General features: G+C 50.1%; 1 protein-coding gene across 10 annotated transcripts in view; it reads right to left on the reverse strand.

The window, feature by feature from the left end:
• ARSG (arylsulfatase G) overlaps nucleotides 1-15,633 on the reverse strand; it is a 104,938-nt gene that overhangs the window by 65,721 nt on the left and 23,584 nt on the right. Inside the window, exon 1 of one of the 10 annotated variants that reach the window (XM_059148551.1) lies at nucleotides 11,577-11,654. The exons of the other annotated variants lie outside the window; for them this stretch is intronic. The gene's annotated coding sequence lies outside the window, so the exon portion shown is untranslated. Of the gene's footprint in view, nucleotides 1-11,576; nucleotides 11,655-15,633 lie in introns of those variants that run through there. 10 annotated transcript variants of the gene reach the window in all.

Raw genomic sequence — 15,633 nt, forward strand, 5'->3', positions numbered from 1 at the left:
CATGATCCCAGGGTCCTTCCATTTCAGTGTCTGTATAATAAAGTTTTATTGGAACTGTCAAGGAAAAAGTCACTCAAGGATGCCTGGGAGGCTCTGTTGGTGGAGCGCCCGCCTTGGTTCGTCTCAGGTCATGATCCCAGGATCCTGGGATTGAGCCCCGCATCAGGCTCTCTGCTCAGCGGGGAGCCTGCTTCCCCCTCTCTCTCTGCCTGCCTCTCTGCCTACTTGTGATCTCTCTCTCTCTCTCTGTCAAATAAATAAATAAATAAATTTTTTTTAAAAAAAGAAAATTAATGGTATAATCTAGTGGAGAGTGTACAGGTACTTAAGGTAGAACATTTGAGTTTATGGTTTGAAATGTTTCACCATAAAGTGTCAGCATTTCCAAAAAAGGTTAATGGAAATTGTCCCTTTATATCTTGATGATGTAATTTTTATTAAAATCTAAAGACGTGCTCAACCAGAGCTTCTCCCACTTGGGTGTACATAGAAGTCAGCTACAGGCCTTATCAAATGCAGGTTCATAGGAAAAAGGCTGGGGTATGTTTAACAAGCTTCCGGGTGAGACCTCTATCGCCCTTAAATCGCACTTGGAGCACCAAAAGGCTTAGAAAGAAATACATCATGATTCTTATCCAAGGAGAAAATGAATGTAAACTGGAGATGCTTAACCTACTGGAGATAATGCAACTTCAGTGACAAGACGAAAGGCACAAATCAGGTCGAATTTTAAAAAACGGGAACTGTGGGGCGCCTGGGTGGCTTAGTTGGTTAAGCCACTGCCTTGGCTCAGGTCATGATTTCAGGGTCCTGGGATCAAGCCCAGTGTTGGGGGTCCCTGCTCATCAGAGAGCCTGCTTCTCCCTCTGCCTCTGCACCCCCCTCTGTTTGCTCTTTCTTGCACGTTCTCTCTCTTAAATAAATAAATAAAATCTTTTTTAAAGAAAGAAAAACAGGAATTGAAGGTTATGTTTTCAGCTGCAGATTGCAAATGGGGACCATAGAATAAAACCATATCACCCCAACTTCACTTGAAATCCCTAAATTTACAAGGTTCCTAAGGAGGCACAGACTTGAAATTCTAGACTGAGTAAAAAAGCTGTTGGGACACCCAAGCCATTGAGAGGATTAGAGGAGAACAAATACATAAAGATGCTACTGGGGCTGGCATTACGATAGACGTGATGTGCAGTTCTGTATCCCTTCCCTTGAGGAAGCCAACCCAACTGCCAGCCCAAGCGGATGGGGGCGGTTGTGTATGTAAATTCTGCAAGACCCAGATAAACTCAAAAGGATGGGCAGATACATACTTAATCAAAATAAAAGGGAGTTCAAGTAAACAGTCATGGTCATCTGGAGGCGAATGAATCAATTGTTCAGAAATGCAAATTCTTCTCTTTTCCAAGAGGAGAGTTATTCTTTCAAACTCAATTAGATTCAACCAGTATTTGTTGATCTTGAGGCCCCAAAGATTTCTCCCTTTCTAGAAGAAGAAAGAGCCCTTGCACAAGGAGGGCGCCCAACAAACACTTGTTGACCTGCTGGTTGATTCCCAGCCTCATGCTACTGGCTTCTGACCATTAGCAACAATCATAGGAGGCTTTTCTTCTTAAAGCTACTTAGCTTGGAACTCTAGAGTGGCCTCATTCTTGGTCAGTAATCCATTTTGGAATGACCTAACGCGAAGGACTCCAGGGGAAAAAAAATTCACTTAAGAAAAAAGCTGAAATTAAGGTGGGAACATAAATAAACAGATTGTTTTTCTTAACAGTTCCATGATAAAACATTCCTTTGAGGATTTTCAAAGAGAATCATTAATACTTAAAAATTTCACCAAACGGAAATAAGCTAATTTAGCCAGGACGCCATTGCATTATCCTTCATGCCCCTACCTCCAGGGAGATATTTCATCTTTTCCCATTTATTTTTTTAAACTACAGTGAAAAGGCAAACCAGACATTCAAAGAATGGACCCAAAGCCATGGACTTTGATTGAGCTCCAAACTGACATTATAGAAAACAAGATGGCGGTTTCTTAAAAAATTAAAAATGACCATATGATCCAGCAATCGCACCTCTGGGTATCTATCCAGAGAAATGAGATCAGTATCATGAGATATTGGCATCCTGTGTTGACTGCATTATTCACAATCACCAAGATATGGGAACAACCTCCGTGTCCATGAACGAACGAAGAAAGAAAATGTGCGGCATGTAGAATCTATACACAATGGAATAGTATTCAGCCTTGAAAAAGGAGGATCGTGGAAACGAAAGTTTTGCCATTTGCAAAAACCTTGATAAACCTGGAAGACATTACCGTGAGTGCAGTAAGCTGGGCACAGGAAGACAAATATCATCTCACTTACACATGAAATCTAAAAAAGTCCAACACATAGAAGCAAAGAGGAGAATGGTAGGTGTTAAGTGTCCCCACCACAAAAAATGTAAAACACGTGCAACTGAACGAGGTGATGGGTGTGCTCATGAGACTGTAGACATCATTTCATATTGTCTATGTAATCAAAGCATCACATCATACGCAGTAAACACATACACGTTTTGTCGATCACACCTCAGTGAAGCTGGGGGGAGGTTTTTAAAAGATGCAGCCTGAGACTTTTCGCCCCTCATCTGAGGTTCTCTTCCCAATTTTCTTTATGCACCACCCTGCCCCTCTCAGAAGGGAGAGTGGGCAGAGGCAGGGAGCATTGTCTGTGGTCTAAGGAAGAAAAGGGGAGTCTTTGGGAAATAGAGCATCCCCTTCTCCATCCACTGGGCTGGAAGGAACGTGACCACCTGACACAACAATCCCTCAAGGAAGACCCATGTGCTCCATCCAAGCAGAACAAACTGGGATAGATCCCTGCTGGGCGCAAGTATGAGCCACCCCCCACGCCTCGATGCTCCCCGGGCAGCCCGAGGGTGAACTTGAGTTGTCCATCCACTCAGCAATGATCTGTCTTCTTCTCTACGAACCCTACTGAAAAGCAAGTGTTCTGGATCTGCTAAATTTTCGTTCTGGGTTCGCTTCTGGGGAAAGGTGCTCTTGAGCGGTAGAAGGACTGGCAGGCAGTGGTCGGCCAGAAGGGCCGGGAACGGAATGGCATGAGTCAACCGAAGACACGCTACGGTGTCTGAAGCCCAGGCCTGGGAGTCCACCACCTGACCTGGTTCCCCGAGGACCTCCCTGCGGCCAAGCAGCCTGCTAGAGGGCCTTGAGAACAGCTGAAATAACAAGAAGGTTGGGCAGAACTTCTGGCAAAGGGCTCTGTTGGTTTTCCAGAGACAAAGCTTCTGATGAGCCAAGGCCAAAAAAGAGAGAGGCGCAGCGGGAGCGTGATCTCCGGCGGCCGAGCTCTGTTCCTTTACCTGCCAAGTCATAGCATGGTCATGCGCCGGCGGGGACCAGGAGTCACAGGGGGATGGCCGGAGGGGGAGGGGGTGGAGCCTCGGGTCTCGGCTGCCCACGTGCAGTCTGCACCCATCACGACCCCTCCACACCCTCCCACCCCCGTGCCTTGTCCAGCAAACGCAGACTAAATGACAGGCCTCAGTCTAGATGCTGTGCGTACGGCAGGGAAAGAAACACAAAATCCTGCCCTCAAGCTGCTTCTTTTCTTGTGGTGTGGGGGGTGGGGGTGGTGGTTGGGGGTAGCGCGGGGGAAGAAATGAAATGAGCCAAACGTCAGTGCTGGGGAGGAAAAAAAAATCAAGGGGAAGCGGCTCATGGGGCGCAAAGTGAAGAAGGTCCAGGGACAGCCTTGTGGAGAAGGTGATGCTTCCAGAAGGCTCTGCAGGAGGTAAGAGAGGAAGCAGTGCAGCTATGGGACGTTGTGCACCAGAGAGGACTGCCGGGCAGGGTGGCCAGCGGGGCAAAGGGCGGTCACGGTGAGGGCAGCAAACAGCGGAGGGAGGAAGCCTGAGTTCCAACCCACACATCCCAGAATTCGCCCCTGCCCTGCCGGGAAAACGGGGTGGAAAGGGAAGGTGAGAATCAGGGGTCAGTTGCACCTGTCCAGGAGAGCCCAGGTGAGAGACGGTGCGGGGGAGAGGCAAGCCCAGTGACCAGGGCACAAAATCTAAGGTGGTGGCACTCCTTCTCAGTGCCCACGTGTGCTCACGTGACTCTAACAGTGAGCAACTCCTGGAATTTTGCCTCGCCCGCATCCAGGTGCAAGCGGTGAGGAACCAGACGGTCTGGGGAACCAGACGAACAGTTATTCAGGGTTATTTAATGTCTGTGTGTAATCAAGATCCTCATGGGAAAAAACAGAGAAACATCTTTGTGGTCCCTTTCTTTGTCCTGAGGTCCTCCCTAACAGGCCAGTTCGGGGGGAGGGGGGAGTGGCAGCTCAGAAAGATTGCTTTCTTTAGAGTATATCTGGGGGGGGGGTCTGTCTTAGCTCAACAGAAGAGGTAAAGGTGATTTTTTAAAATTTCTTTTTCTTTCAGTTTTATTGACATGTAATTGACACACAGGACTGTCTAAGCTTAAGGTATACAACGTGATGATGTGATTTATATATACTGTGAAATGATCGCTAAAATAAGTTTAGTTAACAGCCACCACATTCTGGGGCTCCTGGGTGGCTGAGTCGGTGAAATGTCTGCCTTTGGCTCAGGTCACCATCCCAGGGTCCTGGGATGGAGTCCTGGGTCAGGTTCCCTGCTCAACAGGGAGCCTGCTTCTTCCTCTCCCTACTCCCTTCTCGTGTTTTCTCTTGTTATCTCTCTCAAATAAATAAATAAAATCTTTTTTTTTTTTTTTACATCCATCACTTCCTATAGATACAAGAAAAAAGGGAGAGAGAAATGGTTTCTTCTTCATGGTGAGAACTTTTAGGATCTACTGTCCTAGCAACTTTCAAGTAGACCAAAAAGCAGTGTTAACTATAGTCATCATGTGATACCTTATGCCCCCAACACTTATTTATCTTATAATGGGAGCAAGCCAGACCCTATCGGGAATATTCTTTCTGTGAACCCAACAATTCCAGGAAGCTCGTCCACGTGTGGGGCATATGACCTCCTGCATAGCGTTAGCTCAAACCACCTGTTGGAACCGTCACAGAAGGAAGCTATGTGGCAGAGCCAATTTGGGAGAGCACAGGTAGCATCAGGCCATGCCTCTGTGAGTTCAACAGCCCTGGAGAAATTATATCTGGGTCCTCGAACGCATGTCAGAAGAAGAGAGAAAGTAGATGGGCCTCCGAATGACACCCTTTCGCTAAAATGCTATCCTCCCCTTGGGAAGAAATGTCCCAAGAAATGTGACCAGGCACCACAGATCAAGGTCAATCACCTGAAATCCGCTCCCTGCTTGCTGAATTTTGAAGGACTTTTTACAAAGCAGTATTTACTTCTCATTTGCAATAAGTAAATTCTACAGAAGTTGTCAAACATACAAAAGTTGAGAAACTCATGCGTCCGGACCCAGCATCTTGACTCAACAGCTATCAGCACGTGTCCAGCCCGTTGTCATCTGTCCTCCCTTCTACTTGTCTGCTTCTCGTCCTCCACGTACCCTGGATTTTTTCTGAAATGAACCTCAGGTATCATGTAATTTCATCCAACATTGTTTCTATATGTTTCTCTAAAAGATAAGAATTCTTTCAGAATATAACCACAACCCTATTCATAGCCACTTTTCAAAATTAACAACGTGTTAGTATTCTCAACACTCCAGGGTTTAAGTCAGCGTTTATACTCTGCTGTCTTGCCAAAGTTTTATTTTCTTAATTCTTTTACAATTTTTTTTTTTTACTCTACTAGATCCGCACAAAGCCCACCACAAATTACATTTGGTTCATGTGTCGCTTCTCTTTTCATTTATAAGTTCCTCCTCTCTCTTCCCTGCAATATATTTGTAAATAAATTCAGCTGTTTGTCCTGTGAAATTTCTCAATTTTGGACCTGACTGTAGCCCATGGTGGGATTTAAAATGTCCCCAGAGCCCCCGTTTCCGTGTTCACTGACTTATAGATCTAGCAGTGAGATCTGATTCACGTCTGAATTTTTCTGGCAGGCCTACCTCCTCCCTCTGATGCTTCTCCCTGTCATGGCAAGATTGATCCGTGGTTCGTGTGTCAAACTTTCATTATTCCCTTTGTCAGTTTTGCATGAGAATTGGAAACTTCCTACTAAACGCCACGTGCCATCTTTTCTATTTTTGCAGATGTCTCCTTTCCCAGGTTTTATTCTACCTCTGTAATGCAATGCACGAGATTCTGCGGGGAGTGGAATATTCATGTCCTCCCAAAATTTGTATGTTGAAGCCCTCTTTCCCTGTGTGATGGTATTGAGCTGGGGCCTTTGGGAGGGAATTGGGGTTGGATGAGGTCATGAGGGTAGGACCCTCGTGATGGGACTGGTTCCCTTTTAAGAAGAGACCGGAGAGGGGTACCTGGGTGGCTCAGTCATTATGCATCAGATGCCTTTGGCTCAGGTCATGATCCCAGGGTCCTGGGATTGAGCCCCGTTTTGGGCTCCCTGCTCAGTGGGGAGCTGGCTTCTCCCTCTCCCTCTGCTGCTCCCATGCCCCTGCGCTCTCTCTCTCTCTCTCTGTTGAATAAATAAATAAAATCTTTAAAAAAAGGAGAGACCAGAGAGCTGGGTCTTTCTCTCTAGCAGGTGAAGACACATCAAGAAGGTGACCTTCATCAAGTTAGAAGAGAGCCTCCGCCAGGCACCTACTCAGCCGGCACCTTGCTCTAAAACTTCCCAGCCTCCGGAACTGTGACAAATACCGTTCTGTTGCGTGAGCCCCCCGGTCTGTGGTGTTTTGTGATGGCAGCCCAAGCCCACTAACACAGATTCTAGCTGGGCCTAACCCAGCACCTCCGAGGCTGAGGTCAAGGCATAGGAAGTAGGGGGAAAGACCAAAACCTGGTGGAGGGCGGGGCGGGGTGGGGGTGCCTCATGTTCAGTGCAATGAGGTACTTGGCATATGTGCCTTTTGGGAAATTGATTTGGGGGAGTGTGGTGACCTGTTTCCAGAAGAATGTGTGCCCAGGATTTGACACCGTTGTTTCCTAGCTATGTGATCTTGGATAAGCACCAAAAATAGAAAAATAAAATTAAAAAAAAAAAAATCCCTGTGCCTCAGTTTACCCATTTACCTGAAAAACAGAGCCATGGTAAACTTCCTCCCCCGCCACCAAACACAATGTGTGCGTGAAATACTGGAGCTTGACTATCCGCTGTCAGTAAGTGCTCAGAAACATTGTATTTCATGCCCCTGTGGTGTTGAGGATCAAGAGAGAGCAAATACGAGAACGAGAACGCTTTGAAAAAAAGTACGATACAGGCCCAGAGGCTTCCTAAAATTAATATGAAGCACAACTATTCTGAGTGTCGATGGTGAGATCCGGGCTCCGTGTAGCTCCTGGCTGTCTTGGTCATACCCGTTTGCCAGCGTGCTCTGCTGGTCAGTTCCGGAGCCACAAACGCCATGGTCACAAACCAGCAAAAGGGAAAGTGAAGAGTCCTCCTGGTTTGTGTTTTCAGAGCTCCCAACTACAGTTCCTTGTCACACAGTGCCATGGTGGTCTGTGCCATTCCGGCTAAATCTGACTAGGTCCCTGTGCCTGGGCAGACGCTGGTGAGAGCTGACACGGTTTCTGGAGTACACGGCCTACCAGCAAATCTGGTTTTAGACAGTTTTAACAGTATGAGGTTAAGCGGAGATGCAGAGAAGGTGTGAAGGAAATCTCCCCTTGGATGCCATTGAAAGTGGGAATTACATGTTAATATCAGAAACATCCGAAAAATGATTTGCTGGTGACCCTGGGCTAAGTGCTCCAGCCGGAAAGGTCACAAATCTCGGCTGTAAGGTGCATCAGGATAAGAATGTCTGTGTGTTATGCACTGCATAATCCTGGTACCTAGCCCAGAGGGAGTCCAATCAATATTTGCTGAATGAAGGCATCTAACTCGAACAACTAGGGCCAAGCCTGCTCCGTCCCGCCCCAGAGAAAGCTCAGCTCTGTCTCATTGCTTCCCTAACCTCAGATGGGCTTTGTGAGTTCCCCTTCCTCTGAGGTCCTCCCTCGTAGAAGTGCACTTGGGGAAATGCTGCTTTAGGTAATAATCACACGAGTGTCCTGTCTTCTGAACCAGACAGTCAACACTTGGAGATGAGGGACCCCGTTCTCTGGGGTGTGGTTTTGTGGTCCGGGAAACAACCGCACTCATCAGGGCAGCGATGAGCAGAGGCCGCCCAGATGGCAGAGTGATGGCTGTGGGAGGGCAGGACGGATACTCTGTGTCCCCAGTCCTACCGTGGACCCCTACCAAGCATCTGGGCTCCCCTAAGGAGGCCAGAGCCCTCCATAAACCATGACCATGACAGGACAGAGGCCCTCCAGGCCTCCCATCATGGAGCAGCCTGGAGCAGCCTCCTAGCTTCCTCAAACCATCCCCTTAGCCATACGGAAATGAGCGGATACATGGCTCCTAAAGGGTTAAAATGGAAGCTTAACACTGTGTATTGTTCCAAGGAGCAGCAGGACAGGCTGTGCGTGTTTAGACAAGAAGGGGGGAGAGCCAGCATCTCCCTTTAGGCAAGAAACATAGCAGGAAAGCAGGTTTTTATTCCTTGGCCTTGAGCAACATGATGGGTGGGGCAACAGTTCTCCGAAGCAAGCCTGATATAATCGGGGCAAACCCAGTGGTCCCACACGCTTGCCATCCTGGCCAATTAGATTTCGTGACTGCCACTGTGGCTTAAACTTGTAACACGGCATGTTCTTTATTCCTAAAAGCAATGTGATGAAAATCACTTTGTTCCGACAATCCTGATTCTTGTGTTGCTGTTAGTACGTTCACAATAGGCTCGAGATCGTTTTTTAGAGACTTTCTCGAGGCAGCATTCTCTCTTTTTCTTCTCCCTTTAAGTAGAAAGAGGATCACAAAACTCTAGACGTGTGGGGACACCTGGGTGGCTCAGTCGGTTAAGGGGCTGCCTTTGACTCAGGTTGTGATCCCAGGGACCTGCTCAGTGGGGAGTCTGCTTCTCCCTCCCCCTGTTCTTGCTCTCTTTCTCTCTCCCTCTCAAATAAATAAAATCCTTAAAAAAAAAAGACTAATATGTCTAAGAACAAATATCAGTGTTAACATCAAGTAAAACTTACTGCAGAGTGAATGAGACGTACCCAGTGACATCAGGCATGATAGAGGTCAGATCATCAGAGGCCATGGGTGGGGAGGTGACCTTCCTGTCTGCAAACCCAGCACCATCTGCTGTTCACCCCTCTCCCTCCCCCTTGCCAGTCCTTGTAAGGTTTTTCCTGGTTCTAGGCCTCTCTAGTCTCCATCCTCAACCCCCCAGCCAAGAATTAGAGAAACGCACATCACTAAGCTGCTAAACCCCTTACACACTTTAACCCAGTTAACCTAGCAAGACAGAACTAAGCACCCCCCCCCCCAACCAGGACAACCCTGTGCAGCATTATTATCCCCCTTTCAGGGATGAGCAGACGGAGGTAGACAGAAGTTCAGCGATTCGCCCAGCTAAGTGACACGGTTAGGTGAGAGCAGGGCTGGGATTCATGCTCAGGCTCCAGGGTCCACACCCACGTGCCTCTTACACTGTAGCTCTCAATTACACAGACCCTACCTTCCCTCACATGGCCCATGGTGGTGACTCCAGGTTTGTTTTCTCACCCCGGGGATCCAAGAGGGTAGGGACCACCGCCTTCTAGTCCTCCTTTTAATATAGACCATCCCCAGTGGCCTGCACATGTTTGTGCTGGGGTATCCTCTAAAAGAATGTGGAAAAATAATAAACCCTCCCCATGTCAGTCAGCATAGGCCGCCATAACAAAACACCTTAGACTGGGTGACTTAAACAACAGAAATTCATTTTTTCACAGTCTGGTGGCTGGAAGTCTGGGATGCAGAGCCCAGCACAGTCTGGGTGAGGGCTCTGTCCCTGGCTTGCAGACAGCTGCCTTCTGATTGTGTCCCCCAAGGCTCTCTTCCTCTTCTTTAAAGGGCACTCATCCCATCATGGGGGCCCCACTTCATGGACCTCATCTAACCTAATCACCTGCCAAAGGCCCATCTCCAAATCCTATCACACTGGAGGTCAGGGCTTCAACATATGAATGGTTGGGGGCGGGGGGCAAACATTCAGCAAAAATGCAAACATGCAGTTTTAAACAGTTTTAAAGTATGTTCAATGCTTCATCACAGCTTCAAAAGATATTGTTTCAATTGTATCCATAAATGATCTTTACAGTAAAATGATTTTACACCAATCTTTCAAACGTATCCAGTGTAAGATAAACATCAGAGTTGTGTGCCTGGGTGGCTCAGTCAGTTAAGCGACTGCCTTCAGCTCAGGTCATGATCCTGGACTCGCATCGGGCTCCCTGCTCTGCAGAGTCTGCTTCTCCCTCTGACCCTCCCCACATCTCGTACTCTCTCTCATTCTCTCTCTCTCAAATAAATAAATAAATAAATAAAATCATTTAAAAAATATATATAAACATCAGAGTCATATAAACACCATCATCATTCATTTAAAAATTACATGGGAACATCATTCATTAGGTCCGGAATTGTCTATCATTTCTTTTCTCTCTTTTTCAAAACGGTATTTCCATTCTGTCTCAATACGATGTGCTTATTTATTCAAAAGTACTTAATGACCCTATTTCTGTGAGCACAGATTTTGTGTACAAATTGAAATTTACGCCTTTGTGTGTAAATGGAAATTGTTACTTACACTTCAAGGTTAAAGAAAATCCCTCCCCAGTTGAATTATTATCGCAATTAGTACTATAAGGGATCATTTGTCAACGAACAACATATATGGTATATTTGGACAAGCTCTTACTACTGCAGAAGCAATTTACAAGATGGGTGGGGGATGGGACATATTGACTTGAAGAAAGAGGCTTCCCTGGCACCGTATTTGGGTATTAGCCCCAGAGACTGCTTCAGCTGGAACAGAGCCCCCTAGTGAGATCCTGGCTCTGGTTATGAGGGAGAAGCCATGCGTGCGAGACTAACCCAGCACCAGGCCTGCCCCACAGTGGGTCCTTGGACAAATCAGCTTTAGGACAGAGCTCATGTTCCAGAAAACAATTGCCCTAAAATGATCTGTGTCTCAGGCCCCTTGGCAAATCTGCAAATCTCCCCAGGAGCACATGTGCCCATCTGAAGGGTCCTGTCTTCCTTCAAACTGTTAAATGTGAGGACTGGGGGATGCTCCACCACCCACAAGATAAACCCCATGGATCTACCCAGAATTCTTACGAGAATGCCTGTGGGCTTCTCTGCTGTCGGGAGACGCAGATATCAAGTTTTAAAGCAAGAATTCGCTTCGCTCAAATACACAAGGGTCCCGTTTCCAACCCCCCCCCCCAGCCCCCGCAACACACTCATCTCCTGGCACAGGCCCTCAGGTGAGATGGTGGGTGGTGGTGCGGAATCAGGAGGAGGAAGAGTAAATGAGTGAGTGGGAGAGCAACACCTCCCAAAGGAGTCCCCTCCAGTGCTCCTCCTCTTCATGGCTGCTCTGAAGACCCACCCCGAGCTCCAGACAAGATTCCTTTCAATCTACTTACCCAAGTTTAAGTTCTCACGGGCTGGTAAATGCAGTGAGCTTATTTGCAAGCCAGGGTCATATCTGCCTAGCAACCCAACATGAAGACTAGAAGGGCTATAAACGTAGACAGAGAACAGGCTGGCCAACTTTGCACAAAGGAATCTGTTCTCATGCAAATGACCCAAAGCAAGATGGCTGGAGAGAGCAAGCAGAGGGGAGAGCCTCAGGAGCCAATTTATTTCCCCAGAAGATGTTGACGGACTTTTTAAGGGCACCATCACAGCCTTGCCCACTGTAGATGAAAGACCCCAGGGGTTCTGCTGCCACTGGGGTTACGGCAGACACAACAGAAGAGGCTAAACGGGGAGCTGAACCCTGAACTTAATATCCTGATTTTTCTGGTTCTGTACTCCAGACTCCAAGGGTTCTTTTGTTCGTATTTAGAACTAAACAGAGTTAGTTTTGTTTGGGGGGGTTTTGATTAGCATGGTAATGCAGTGCTTTCCCTCTCTTTGCTTTCCCGGGAGGAGTGAAAAAAGCAGGGGTTTTCACGCTTGGTCTCACTAGGAAAGGGACCAAGGTGAAGCCAGCCTCTAACCAGGGCAAGCAAAAGTCACTGGCTTGTGGCTTGCAAGACTAGGCCGAGACTGGGTTTCCAACCCCACCCCCCTTCCCCAAAAGCAGGTGGCAAATGTCATCTCTGGATGAGCTTTAGCTACAGAAAGGGCCAGGGTGTGTCTATAAATGTTCTGAAGCCTTGGGTGAAGCCCTGCAGTGCTCTGAGCCTTGACTTTTCTCATCTGTACAATGGGGATAGTGCTGACTGCAGAATGTTACTGATGGGGTGAATGTTAGCTCACATGTATGGCATTTAATAGTATTGGGAACAAAGCAAACATGCAAAAAATTAATAGGCCTAATAATATTAATAAAATAATAGCAACTTAGTATGACTAGCATCATTACAGTTATGCCTCCTCAACAGCCAGTGCTTTTCACTCTGGTCAGATACTCAGATGAGACTTTCTCAATCATTCATTCATACCTAGAACTTTTGGCATAATTTGCCTAATGTTTTAAATCAAGAAGCCCAAGCACCAGGAACTTCCAGGACTTGATCAGAATCACTCAGTTATAAATACTGGACTACACCCATAGGTTCCCAAGACCCAAAACAGTAGATACTACCACGATTCCATAGTGAGCACAGTGGCAGGTCCTAAATGCACTGTGAGATCCTAAATCTCAAAGATTACACTTATAGGCAGTCCTGTTTTAGCACTGTTTTCATCTCAGGGATTCAAATCTTTTCTTCTTCTTTTTTTTAATCATCACGTGTGGATTCTTGGAAGAACAACCCAAAAAAAGGATCCCTGGAAGGGTGTGTGGGGGGACGGTGCTTGGAGTCAGTAATCGATATGGTAAGCCATAAATAACAATAAGAGCTAATGGGCACCACGGGTTCATCACAGGCAGTCACTTTGAGCCACACTTTACAGGCATCCTAAATTAATTCTGACCCCATTTTACGGATACTGACCCCATTTTACGGATGTGGAAATCGACCCTCCAAAAAGTTACGTTACTTCCACAAGGTTGCAAAGCTGGCCCGTAACAGAGCACCTGACACGAACACACGTGCTCCCCGCCCGACTCACGCCAGAGCTTTCAACAGCACACAATGGCACTTAACGCAGTAGACCCTATCGCCAAGTCGTGAGAGAAAGCAGGCGGCGATTGCAAAGGGATTTTTATTAAAACTCAAAACTGCCAACTCCTCCCCGCGGCGCCGCCGCGTGCGCGCGCTCCCAAAGTAGGCTCTCATGAGTTTCTGACATCAGAACCACTTCCTCGAACCCCCCCGTGGAGGGAGCAATCCGTATCCAAGTCGACGGGGAAATGCGGAGAATAAGGTCTTGGCTTCCGAGCAGGTCTCAAACTGGCCCTGGGTAGGTGAGGTGGAGACCAGGAAGCCAAGTCTGCACCCCCGCGGGCTCCGAAATGCCGGGGATAGGACACACTGCTTTGTCCCCAATGACAAGCTCATAACTGGTTTCCCGGGCTTCATCCGCTGAGTTCACGGTGACCTTGGGGTCGGGGACTTCGAGATGAGGGGCACGTACTCCCTAAACGTCCGGGCGCCTCCCCTCCTGGGGGCTCTCCGCGGATTAGGCAGCCATGCACCTGTGTGCACGTCGCCAAACGCCAGCAAGGGAGGATGCGCGCGCGCCCCGAGCAGGGATGCTGACTCAGCCCGGCTGCTCACATCCCTTTCGCGCAACGCGGATGCTGCTGTTGCTGCTGCTGCACCCGGGGGAAAGCAAGGGACGCGTAGCAGCCGGGCCACTAGCTGACTGGGGCTCACTGCGGCACTCCCTCCCCCGCGGCCCCACAAGGGGAACCAGGCGCGAGTTGACGAAATGGGGGGAAGTGGGCGCTGGAGGAGGAACTCCGGGTTCGCGGCGCCGCGCGCGCAGCTCACACCCAAACTGGAAGGAACCTGTTCCGCCCGGGGCGGACGCGGAGCCGCCGCAGCCGCGAGCACCGCGCGGGTTTAGCCGCGGCGCCCCTCTCCCCGCCCGCGCCCAGCCAATCCCCAGATCCTCCAGGCGCGGGTGGGACTGGGCGGTGGGAGCGCCCGGGCGCTGCGGGAAAAGAAGCGGCCCCGGGGCCCCGCGCGCGCCCGGCCAGGGGTGCTGGCGGAGAGGGTGCAGGCGCCCCGAGCACGCCCGCGCTCCCCGCGGTTGGCGCAGCAAAACGCCCGGGTCCGGTCGGGCCGGCGCGCAAGGCCGCGCTCGGGTTGGGGGAGCGGGGCGGCGGGCCAGGGACCCCCGCGGCAGGGGCGGGGGTGGCCCCGCGGGACCCTGCGGTTGGCTTCAGACCGCGACGCCGTTACCTTCCGTGACCCCCAGCCCGGGCCCCGGGCGGGCGCGCGCCCGGCGCGGCCCCGGTCCACGTGGGCCGGCGCGCGCGCGCCAGGCCGGCCCCCTCCTTGGCGGCGCTCGGCGCTCGCAGCACATGGTCGGCGGCGGCGCGCCCCCGAGGCCGGCGGAGACCGGCTGCAGCCGGTATAGGATAAGGGATAGGCAGCGACGCGGGGCCGGGGCGCGGGCAGCAGCACGCAGGGCCCGGGCGCAGGCGGCCGGGGTGGGGGGCGGGGGGGAGGGTGTGGCCGGGGTGCCCAAGGCGCGGCCGTGGGTGGGGGGCCGGGGCCGGGGCGCTGCGGGCCGGGCGCCCGGTGCTCACCCGCCGGAGCCAATTTGCGGTAGGCTCGGGCCCACGCCTTAAGGGGTTAAACCTTTCTCATGTTACCGAGCGGCTTATAAGGAGGGGGAGGCCAAGCCTCCGCCTTATTGGGAGCCTTTTGGGGTTTATTCTCTTCCCTTCTAACTTGGTGAGTTGGTTTTATTATTTTACATGTTTAAAAGTTTGATTGTGGGGTGTGGGGTTGTTTTTTTTTAATCTGTGTTGGGAGCCTTAATTGATTGATTGATTAATTATTTTGGTGGGGGAGGCGGGAGGAGACCACTTCACATCTTAACATTTTGGAGAGGTTATTCTGAAAAATATTGACAGTTGGGAATGCCCGGGGCCACCGGGATGACGCGCTCTAGCCAGTGTGGGCAGCTGAGAGTGAATGCCCGTGGCCCTGGCAGTTGGGGTCCGGAAAATAGCTAGAGGCAGGCTTGGTTTGGAGTGCCAACCCCCCAAGCCCCGGGCTAGGGGCTTCAGGCCATCGGGTGAGTGGGGAGGTCCGGCTCACCCCTGCGTGGGTTTTCCGCATGAAGTTGCCTGCGCGTCATAAGAGCGAAATGTCAGAGGTACCTTCCCCAGGCTCCCGCGCGCGCGCGCAGGCGGGCCACTGAGGCAGCGCGAGGGCAAGTGGGAATCCCTGTGCCCCCCTTTCCGCCCCCAGCTGGCACACACACCCGGGGCAGCCAACGTGACCCCGCAGGAAGGCAGGAATTGCCCTGCAGACCGCGGGTCCCACACCTTGACGGTCCGAGCTGTCAGCGCCTGATGGCTGGTCCCGCTCAACTTCCAAGGTTCCCTGTTGGGGCTTCCACCGCAGGGAA

Source organism: Mustela lutreola, chromosome 15 (assembly GCF_030435805.1).
Source record: "Mustela lutreola isolate mMusLut2 chromosome 15, mMusLut2.pri, whole genome shotgun sequence".
Taxonomy (NCBI): Eukaryota; Metazoa; Chordata; class Mammalia; order Carnivora; family Mustelidae; genus Mustela; species Mustela lutreola.